The sequence below is a fragment of the Quercus lobata genome, chromosome 6 (assembly GCF_001633185.2).
Source record: "Quercus lobata isolate SW786 chromosome 6, ValleyOak3.0 Primary Assembly, whole genome shotgun sequence".
Classification (NCBI taxonomy): Eukaryota; Viridiplantae; Streptophyta; class Magnoliopsida; order Fagales; family Fagaceae; genus Quercus; species Quercus lobata.
The window spans coordinates 50398114-50410402 of NC_044909.1; positions in this window are offsets into that span (position 1 = coordinate 50398114).

A 12289-nucleotide genomic window follows, 5' to 3' on the forward strand; every position below is an offset into this window, starting at 1 on the left:
ATAACAATAATAATTAATAAAGACATGATAATAATAACCATTTGCAATTATGTATAGTATAAACTCCAATTAAATTGGTTGATAAAGTATCTTACCATAACATCAAATTCTATGAAAAAAAAAAAAAAACATTGTTTCAGTCAAAAAACAAAATTAAGAACATGACCCACCCAATAACAATAATAATTAATAAAGACATGATAATAATAACCATTTGCAATTATGTATAGTATAAACTCCAATTAAATTGGTTGATAAAGTATCTTACAGTAACATCAAATTCTCCGCCAAAAGAAAAAAAAAAAACATTATTGTCTTAACATGATGTTAAAAGTAATTGTCATATAACAAAAAGTGGCGGAGCCACACACAAGGGTGGGGGGCCAAGGCCCCCCAAAGTTTTAAAAAATTATTTTATAGTATTTATATTATTTATATTTAAAAAAATGTAGCATGTAAAAATTGAAGTTGGCCCCCCCAAATTTTGAGTCATTTCAATGTTGCTCTTAAAAGAAAGAGAAATTATATTAAAATCATATAATTTAAGAGGTTTAACAAATTGAACTATGTAAAAAATGATAAATTTTTGTACATATCTAATAGAAGAAATACATGACTTTTGTATGCTCATTAAAATTTAGAAGATGATAAATTCTCTTAGTAAATTAATTTTTATATATGTGTGTAGAGGTTTGTCTTGATTAACAAATATATTAACATCACAACTTGGCCCCTCCAAACCAAAATTTCTGGCTCCGCCCCTGATAACAAATACCATAAGTTTCAAATACTGTGGTATCAAAAAGATTACAATTATGTATTCTCAATTTCCCTTTTACCTAAACAATATATAAGAGAACTTATCCAAAAAGAAAGAAAGAAAAGAAGACAATATATAAGAGACAAAAATAGGGACCTTGAGGCCGAAGAGATTCAAAACTGCCCAACAGAATTATAAGCTCTAACCCTATTGGCTAAGTTTTGGGCTGCACAGTTGGCAGACCTAAATAGTCAAAAAAAAAAAAAAAAAAACATGTTTGTATTGTTTGAGCCCTAAAATTCAATTTGTATGACATTATTTAATTTGTAAAAATATTTTATTTTCTAAAAATAGTATGAACATTAGAAAATATTATATGAGATACATTGTATGCGATTTAGGTATTGAAATAAAATTCATATACAAAATATCTAAATCATAAGTCCCATGTAAACTAATAGATGCTAGTTTGTAGTCGGTGATGAAATTGGGTATTTCATCTGATAAGACTACAGCATATTAATCATGATGATTTGTATTGATCATAGAAATGGAGATTTCTTATTGATATGTTGGTGTATTTGGAATACATTGAACTTGGCTACTATGAGTCATTACTCTATGAACTATTGTTACTTTAACAACCAATCTCATGAATGCTAAACACATTAACTTTGAATCTTGATAGGAATATGAACTGAAACGTCAAATATAGGTTACTTTGATGTATACTGGAGTGAGATCTTGTATAGTCAATACCTTAATATGTTGGGTAATCGCATGTAACATGTGGGGAACATGATTCCTTAAAAAAGAATTCATAATCTTGATAAGAGAAAAACAATTTTTTAAAAATCCCCTTAAAGTAGATTTAATGGGAATGGGTTATTCATGGTATCATGTATCATTTTAATAAAGAGTTAATAAATTTTATATTCAATGAAATTAATTTTTTTTTAAATATAAGAATAATAAGTAGACTAAATTGGGAATTCAAAGACAAAAGATATGTTGATAATGAAGTGATGGTATCCTTATGGCTTTATTACACTATAGATGGTTTCATGTAGGATTTGATTACAATATTATATAGTCAAGGGACACCTTGTGTAAATAAACAAAACCCAATTTCAGATCAATGAAAAACTTGTGTTTGTACATCATATGAAGTAGAACCTTTATTTATTTTTAATGTGTATTTCATACATGTGATGTGTGATGTTTTTCAACATGCAAATGCGTGTCTAAGCACTTTGTCATTTGTCAAATTTGAAAATATCAATTCGTGACATGTATTTTTTTTTTTTTTTTTTTTTTTAATTTTATTTCACTGAAAATCATATGGACTAACAATGCCACAAAACAAGTCGGCTAGACCATAACATCTGATCTAGGACTCCATTGAGTACATCAAAACATGATTTGGCATCCCCTTCTATTGTGATGTTCTTGAATTTCTCTACCTTGGTTAACTGCACTGAAGAATCATTGGAATTAAAAATGCACATTTTTGTAAAGGAGTAATGCTAGGATATATAAAAATGTACAATTTTGTATCACAACTCGCCGTGTGGCAAGTTGTGATTGGTGGATGTGGGATGATGGGTCATATGGAGACACATTTTCACCACTCACAACTCATCACGTAGAGAGTTATAATACAAAATCGTGCATTTTTATATGTCCCTACAGGGCCGGCTGAATCATATAAGCAATTGATGCAATTGCCTAAGGCCCCTAAATAAAAAAAGGCCCCCACTTGCAAAAATATATATATATATATATATATATAATATATTTATCTATATATTTTAATTACAAAAAAAATTTAAGTACTTTTATTGATTAATAAAATGCATTAAAAAAGCCATATTGTATCCTAAAATACAGAACACTGCACAATAACAATACACCAGGAACTCTGCAAAACGTCCACTAGCACCTGAGAGTGCGCCAAAGCCCAAAAGGGCTAGTCTTTAAGTGTTCACCACTTATATTGCATGTTTATTTTTATACGTGTGGCACTGTATTATGCTCAACACTAGAATGTGTTTGGGCTGGCTACTCTGAGCTGAGGTGGCACTAACCACGTCTTTGTTTGAGCACACCTGTAATTTACTAATGCAATATATATATTTCAAAAAAAAAAAAAAATGTACAATGCACATTGCACTCTGTAGTCTTGTCCACAAGCCCCCAACACATCACAAGGCTTAAACTAAGCTGGCCCCCACACAACTCCACGCTAATTAATAAGTTATCACTTTTTTTTTTTTTAATGCAAACTCTTATTTTGTCAATTATTATAAATTATCACTTCAATTAATTATTTGATGTATATTATATCAACTCATATGTATTATAATGATATTAATTTATTAAATCGTGTAATAAATTAATTTTTATTTGTACAAATTTAAGCTTTAAAGTTAAAAAAAGAATTACTTAAAATTTTAAATTTTCACTTAAGGGCCCCAAAATTGTTGAGCCGGCCCTGTGTCCCTAGCATTAATCCTTTACTAATATGATGCTAGTCCACATGGCCCACGATCAATTGTGGAATATTGATCCGGCGCAATAAATAAGTAGTACTTGATTTGTTGACTCTTTCACCCAATTTTGATATCAACAACTTAAACAAGAGTAGGCCCAATAAATAAATAGTACTTGATTTGTTGACTCTTTCACCCAATTTTGATGTCAACAACTTAAACAAGAGTAAGCCCAATTAATAAATAGTACTTGATTTGTTGACCCTTTACCCAATTTTGATATCAACAATTTAAACAAGAGTAGGTCTAATTAGCACAATTTAAAAAATTTCTAATGATTAAATAAAAGATATAAAATTTAATTTTCGTCTACACCTAAAATCGATTGACACTTTGGTCTGATGATAAAGAACACAATCGCAACAAATTGAACCTTTATTTATTATTAAAAAAAAAAAAAAAAAAAAAACATCTGAAACAAGAAAACAAGAAAAAATTAAAAGGCACATACTTTTCTTCATTCTGTAACCTTGTCTTGGCTCTTTTTTTTTTTCTCCCCTTGCCTCTCGGCATTCTTCACTTATCTGCATTATATTTTTCATAATAATTTAAATCATTTTTACGTTTTAGTATTTTATGTGTAAAAAGTCATTTCAATAATTATATTTAAAAATATTAATACATAAAAAGTCATTTCAATAAAAAGTCATTTTAAAAACACTGTTTTTATATTAATTCATTACTTACATCATTTTTGTTATGCACTAAGGACACGTCTGGTAAACAGTAACGATAATTACATAGGAATATGAATAAACATTACAAAGAATACAAAATGTTGTAATGTAATGTTTATTACTATTTATTTGTTTGGTAACAATACAATAATAAAACCCTAAAGATAATAGAATGAAAACATTTTAGGGTAAATTGCAAATTACACCTTTGAAGTTTGGGGTTAACTGGATTTTACACCCCAGTGTTTCAGAAACTTGATTTTACACCCTGAATGGTTCCATTAGGAATTCACTCCCCATAGTTAGTTTCTGCTGTTAACTGACAAACTACGTAGTTTCAGTGATGACCAAGTTAAAATCTTGCACAATCAAAACTACGCAGTTTCATGCCTAAACTTAAAACACAAAACTCTAGCCTAAACATCACCGTGGCCAAACTCTAAAGCAAGAAACAAAGAACCACAAAGAAGACCTTTGAGGATCTGACCTTCTTAACCCATACCCCATGAACCAAGTTAAAAGCTTGCACAATCAAAACTCGTCTTGGTCCCAAAAATCAGTCTAGCATATTTATTATAAGAGCTAAAATTAGAAGCTTTTTACGTTCAAATTGAAAAATATGGTAGCTAGCTCTAGGTTAGGACAACAAAAATTGTAAAGAAGAAGAAGGAAGATGCACAGAGAGAGGAGAATAAAGAAATACCGATAGTGTTCATGTAGCCAGCAAGGATTTTCGTTCTTTATTTTTTATTTCTTTGTGTCTCACTCTGTTTCATTGTTTTTTATCTCTGGGTTTGCATCTTTTTTAATTGTTTGTTTTCTAGGTTCTTTTGTATTTTGTTGAATTTTTTTTCTAAATAATATTAAATATAAAAAATTTAGTTAGTTGTCGCGTTTCAAAACAATGTTGAAAACTAACATCTCGAGTGTCTAAAACTCGAGTTCTAATATAAAACTCAAGTTTTTAAGTCTCGATTTGTAAGCAGCTGGGTCTGATATGGAATAAAAATCCACGTGGAACTCGAGTTTTTAAGACTCGAGTTCCACCATTTTACCAACACTCAGGAATATCACCAGTAAAGAGATTACCTTGGAAGTACAAGTTGCGCAAGCAGTGAGATCAGAAGGAAGTGAACTAGTGAGAGCGTTGAGACAAAGACTGAGAGTGAGGTTTCTGAAAATGCCATTAGGAAGTTGGCCAGAGAGAGCCACACCAAGAAGACGAAGCACTGTGACTCGGTTTTGCTCACAATGGTGGGTCCTTTGTTCTTCTTCGGCACTGTAGATCGTCCACCAGATCTTCGAAGCTCCAGATTGTTTCAGATCGTCCTCTGTTCTTCGGAGCTCCAAATCGTTTCAAATCTTATTTTCCAGATCGTGTCTTCTTCTTCCTGCGGATTTGTTTCCTCTATTCTTCAAATACTTCTCGAGTCTAAGAAACTTGAGTTCCACATGGTTAAATTCCTCCATCTCAGCTCTAGAACTCGAGTCTTTGAGGGTTGATTTTGTCACCGAACTCGAGTTTCAAAGACTCGAGATGCTAGTTTCCTACATCATTTCCAAACCTTGCTAACTAATGATATTCTATCCCCCTCCCTCCGTTAGTCTACAAATTCCCTCGTATTTCGTTAAACACTAGTTTGTCCTCCTCTTCTATTATTTTATTATATTATATTCACTACAAAAAAGTCAACCTGTTTCAACCCTTGTTTTTCGAGGGTTTATTAAAATTTGTCCAAATAAACACTAAATATAGCACGCGAGTGACTATATAACCCTTGAAAAGTGGACCTATTTTAACCCTTATTGAGAAACTTCAAAATAAGTCCACATATAACCATTGAAATAAGTGCTAAAAAAAATGGCTGGTGACTATTACTAGGCTTATTGAGAAACTTCAAAATAAAAGCATCCACAGTAGTAGAGCTAAATTTTTAGTTTTTTAGCTATACAAAAAAGTCACTTTATCTATTTTACCTTCTCACATCCTACACCAGTGGAGTTATTTTAACTTTTGACACAATAAAATAATATAAACACTACAATAAAATAATATTTCATTCAACCACCATCAAACCCATAAAAATCACTGCACAACCACAACCCTGCCGTGCCCATCAAAACTAGTGAAGAAGAACAAAAAAAAGAAAGCAGAAAAATCAACACAGCCAAACCGAAACACAAGCACAACCCGATCCCAACCATCTGATCTAGACTCTGATCGGAGTTCTTTTTATATGTCTAGAGGTGATGATCAAATGGTCCCAATGGCAACCCAGCCCAGCCCAGACCCATACCAGTACGCCAAGTTCAGTCCGTCAATGGCGATAATCGTGGTGGTGCTGACCGCCGCTCTTTTCTTCATGGGCTTTTTCTCGATCTATATCCACCACTGCTCTCAGGGCCTGGCCAATTCAAACAACGTCCGAATGAGAGGCCTCTCCTAACGCGCGGCCGCAGCTGGGCTCGTGCAGATCAACGATGGATTTGTGGAGGAAGAAAGAAGAGATGGAGAGGTAGTGAGGAGAGAGACATAGAGAAAGGAGAAGAAAGAAAGAATAAAAAATAAAAAATAAAAGTAATGTGAACACAGAATAAAAAATTATTTTTCTTTTTAGCTTTCAGCTACAATGCACATCTATAGATAGATGTGCACTGTAGCAAGAAGGTAAAATTTTTTAAGTATAGCTTCACTGCTGCAGCCTTCTTTTTTGTGTTTTGGTGTATCTAAAATAACTATATAGCTATTTAGCTACATTACTGCAAATGCTCTAAGTCAACATACAACCCTTGAAATGAGTGCTGAAAAAAATGGCAGGCACACCTGCATGAGTTTTTGCTCTAAAATTTGTAGATTTCCCAATACCCCTCGAAAAAAGACTGTAAAACATAAAGATTGATTTATTTCTAAACAAGATTGAAAAATTTTGTATGAAAATTTCAGAGTATTTAGGTCCTCCTTATCTTATTCTCTTTCATTTATTTTTCCTTTGATTGCTTTTTCTCTCTCTCACGCTCGCACTCGAAGTAGATTGCATTTTCTTTATATGCGAAGATGAATCACTAGAATGTGAGGTGTTAGGACATATGTGTTTCATATGTTAGGAACATATGTCACTATTTTATGTAATTAGCTTATCCTTTGACAAAACGCACTTTACTTATATTTGGGTAGATTTAAGATATGTTTAAATACTTCAAAAAACCATGTTTCAAGATCAAGTGTTGAAGCATTCAAGTTTGTCTAAGAAAACAAGCTAAAAGTGCAGAATTACTAAAGTTCGACAGCTAGCATGTGTCGAGGTTTTAGAAAGTTGTTCAGCCCGTGTGCTCGACAGCTACTCAACACCTCCTATCTGTCGAGGTTTAAGAATTTCAGAATTCTGATATGATTTTCTTGGAATCCGTGAATGTGTCTTTGGGCCTTCTTTTCTCCTAACCCTAGACATATAAAAGGATTGTTTGTAGGGCCATTAAACAGTTCATAAGTTGCACAAGCATTGAGTAAATTCTGTTCAAGCAAATTGTGACCGGAGACAAAGTTCTTGCCCTAGTTCATCTCTTTCTCTTGAAGAAGTTACTGTGTATGTGCACCGTAGGGTTTTGTGACCAAGCATCTTCTTGATCTTTATCGTGTGGATGAACTAAAGAACTTTGCAACCAACAACCTTCTTAGTTGGTGATTGAAGTCACGTACTGGGATCCGCGCAATTGGTTAGTCTTGGGAGTCGTGCATCAAAAGGGGGAACTATCACTACAGAACAAGTTCAATTGGGTTTTGGGGTAAAAGTTCAACTGTAGGTTGGTAAGGTACTTGGGATTCCTTTACTTGTAACCGCTTGTTGTGATAATAGTAGAGTTTCAAGAGTGGTGACCTGAAAATCACCCGGTGGGGTTTTTGTCGTTAGGCTTTCCCCATTCGTAAACAAATCACTGTGTTATTTATTTTCCGCTGTATAATTAGTTTATTAGTGATTTGTTTGTGCTACCATGCATTTGCATGTTAATTAACTTGGCTAAATTAATTGGTTAATTTATCACAATGGGTCAATTCGTTTTTGGCTTATCATAAGGAATCTCTAATCGGAGGAAGGAATTTTCCGACAAGGACAGCAGAGCCGATGAGAACTATCATACTCTCTTCATTACCACCTCTGGCGAATCTTCTGATGGTTTTTTTTTTTTTTTGTAAAAATTAAGTTCGCATCTTGATCATACATAACACAGTCATAGCGATTGAATATTGTGCATTGCTCTGTGCCTTAGTCTTTGTTTTTATTGATTGACTATGGAAATTAGGGTTCAATTTTGGTGTGTGATTTTAAACTTTACTTTAGTAGCTGAGTATTTTTACAATTCAACATTTCAACCAGCTATAGATGGAGTACTAATGTTATTGTTACTATTCAATTCAACATTTCAATCATTGCATATAGGTTAGTAAAAATTCAAAATCTTTTTGCAATTTTTTATTATAAATAAGTCTTTTTGTAATTCTATATTCAATTAATTTAATAGGCTGATGCGAAAGGAAATAATAAAATTGGCTTGGCCAAGCTAGGATTGATTTTGGTTTTAGATTTGTGATTAATCGGGCTCTCTAGTGGTTGAGATTCATTCAATAGATATAGCATCCAAGGATACTGCAAGAACTTGTTTCTTTTGGTTTATATTGTATTCTTTCATATTACATTGGTTGACTTCTATTCGTGGGCCTTTTTTGGTTGCCCAGCCATGTGTAGTCCATTAGAGGGATGACCTTACTAGGCCCAGGTTCTTTTTGGGGAGTTGCATTCAGAACTCAACATTGGGTCACGTGGTCCAATGGCTACCGGCGTATTTTTAAGTCTACAAAACCATTAAAGTCAAAGTCTAAGAATCATGATAATGGTTGAATAAATATATAATATGCGTTTAATATGATAGCTTTGATTAGTAGTGGTAATAACAATTGAAATAAAGTAGTATTTATTTAGAGGTAAAGTAATCATGTATTCAATGATGTAAATTTAAAGATATGAATTCAGTTGGGATGTCAAGTATGCTGGGGTTACATTGCTACTTAATTTGCTTTTTCAGAAATATGTTACATTTTGAAAATCACATGTCAATATAGACTTCACTGTATGACAATTTTTCAATCAAACACCTCAACCATTTAACAAGTGCATGATTAATTGGTTTTTCTATTTCGTTGCAGTTCTTAATGCAAGGGAAAGTTGGTGGCTATGCATCAATCTTTGAGAGGTACCTAGAGAAGGCAGAATCCTTTATGTGAGACCCTTTAAACATTAGTACATCATGTTGTTTTGCATTGAAATAGAATAATATTAAGATTAGTATTTTGATCATGCATGGTTCTTGTACTGATTCATTTCTCTTCTTCTTCTTCTTCCTTTTTTTTTTTCTCCTTTATCTAGTTAAAACACTAAGTTCCTTTATGTTAATGTGAAAATGTCTACATAAACTTCAAAAATGAAGAATTTAATAACTTGGAAAGCTAATTGAATTTTGTTTTGATATTTGTGTTTTGGTATAATATAGATTTTTTAATATGAGGTTCTTTAAAGTCTATGTGCATGGCTGTGGGTTTTTTTTTTTTTTTTTTTAAAAAAAAAAAAAGAGAAAAACCTTATTTTGAGGGTTGGGGGACCCTTAAAAAAAGGTTATTGTTCTTTTATCCCTTTTAATGTTTCAAAGGTTGTCAATCCTCAATAAAGATAGAACATTTGTTTCAAGGGTCATGTAGGATGTTGAAATTTTAGTTTCGAGGATCATGAAGGCCGTAGAAATTTCCGTTTCAAGGGAATTTGTTTCAAAGGTCATCAAGGGTCTATTAAACCCTCAAAATAATATTTTTTGAGGGCTTTTAATACTTTTTTCAAGGGTTTTGACACTCAAAAAAATTAACTTTGTTGTAGTGATTTCTTGTATTTGTTATTTCTCCTTGTCAAGTTTACAATTTAATATCATTACTTCTTGTTTGTTTCCTCACTAATTATCTTTCTATGTTTTTCTATTGTCCTAGTTTATAGTTCTGTGTAGAGCAGTGTAGCCCTCCTCTGTATGGGTTAAGGAGGACATATCCTCAAAGGTCTTCTTCACGGGTCTTTATTTTTTGTTTTACAGTTCGGCCTGAACAGTGACGTTTAGGCTAGAGGTTTGTGTTTTAAGTTTAGGCATTAAACTACGTAGTTTTTATTGTGCTAGCTTTTAACTTGGTCATCACTGAAACAACGTAGTTTGGGGTTGATTTGGCAAAAATAAAACATGTCAACATGGTGATGTGTCAATTAACAGCAAAAACTAACCGTGGAGGGTAAATTGCTAACAGAACTAAATTTCAGGGCGTAAAATCAAGTTTCTAAAACGTTAGGATGTAAAATCCAGTCAACGCCAAACTTTAAGGGTGTAATTTGCAATGTACCCAACATTTTAAATCAAACTTAAGATATATATTATGAAATATCTTACTCATATAATTATATTTCCTAAAAAAATTTTTTTTTTTTAAATTTGAAAGAGAGATTAGTTATTTTTTATGATTTTTTATGTTCATAATTGTTAAGTGCATATAGAAAGTTTGTTTATTTAGAAATTAATACACCTACTAAGGAATAACTATTACATCTATTTTAGAGATGAATAGTTATTCTTCATTTTAAATAATAACAATTCATAATGAATGATTATTGTAGGGGCTAGTTAATTAGGAAGTATTGTTAAGGCAATATTAACTTTGCCTATGACCCTATCCGAGGACGTTAAACCATTCGAGGAGGTCCAAATAAGATTATGAGGAGAATAGAATGAAGAGAGGAGCAGTGACAATATGAGATAGATCCAATAAGCATCCGAGGACAAAAGCTTTCTCAGCAACATGTGTCCGAGGTAGATCTGAGTGCCATATCATCACTGACTTACTTCGGAGTTACATCACAACTAAGGGTTGGACATTGGACTAGGGGTAAGAAAAGAAAGGTAAACAAATATCTTCAAAAGCTGCTACCTCCGCATTAAATGCCTCTCAACCAACTCTCTGGCCACATTAATGTGGAAGTGATGCCTGAACAGTGATCAAGCAGCCTTATAGCTACTGGTTGATGGTTCTGAGAGGTGCTAGATGGGACAAGAAAGAGTCCCCCGAATCTAACCTACACGTGTGTGGTAAAAATGACACCAAGATTGTAGTATATAACATAGGAAGATGTATTAAAAAAGGGGGAGAAAAAAGATCAAGCAATTGGAGAATGAGACTGCGAACTCTTGTGTAATTTTATGGCTCAACAAGACAGTTTAATATAAATTCCTGGAGTTATTCCGATGATAGATTTTCTCATCCTATTTGTGTCTAACATTCTTAAATTACCAAATTTAATCGTTTTTTCTTCTGGAATAGATCTAGTTCTTTCATCTAGAATAAATCTAGTTCTTTCATCTATGCTCTACAAATTTATTGTTTGGGCCGCTTAGGCCAGAACCCAAACCTATTTTGGATCCAACCCAATTTCATTCCTTACAATTATTCTTTATAATAAAAACATAACCAAATTACTGAATAACTAAACTATAGAAATAACTATTACATTACAGTATCTATTACAATTTACCAAACATACCATAAGTGAATTGAAAAATATTGTATCTCTCCACTTACTAACTCTAAAATGAATTCACATTAAATTTTGTTACTTTATCATATATTCATCAAGATTGAGATATTATAAAGAGCGCACAGCCAGCTGGTTGGAGAACTTCTTATTACAACGACTGTCATCTGTTTCTTAATCAAAAAATTATAAATAAATAAATAAAAAGTGTGATTAAAATAAATAAAAGAACTTTCCAAGCGATTTTCTCCTAGCGCCGGGCCAAAAAAAAAAGTAATCAACGCGGTTTAATTATATTCCTATTAATAAAATAAATCAGGAGGATAAAGTTCAAAACTTTATATAGCTGAACGGGTTGGTAGTTGGTACGCACATAAAGAAACATTCTCAAGTTGCATAATACAAAACTTTTCAAACGAGACTTGGCCTTGCTTTAGTGTCCAGCTGCAAGCCATACCCATACGGCCATACCCTTTCAAATAAAGTCTAATGGATTTTCATTAATTGTAATGGTATTATGTACTTTTTTGACTTTTTGCCTACTAAAATTGACGATGACTATTCTTAAAAAAAAATAATAATAATAAAAAGGGAAATTGACGAAGGCTTTTGGAGTATATTTTATATGTATATATAGGTTGATAGAAATAATTATTCCAATCAAACAAAACCTTTCATCAAAGCAATTGC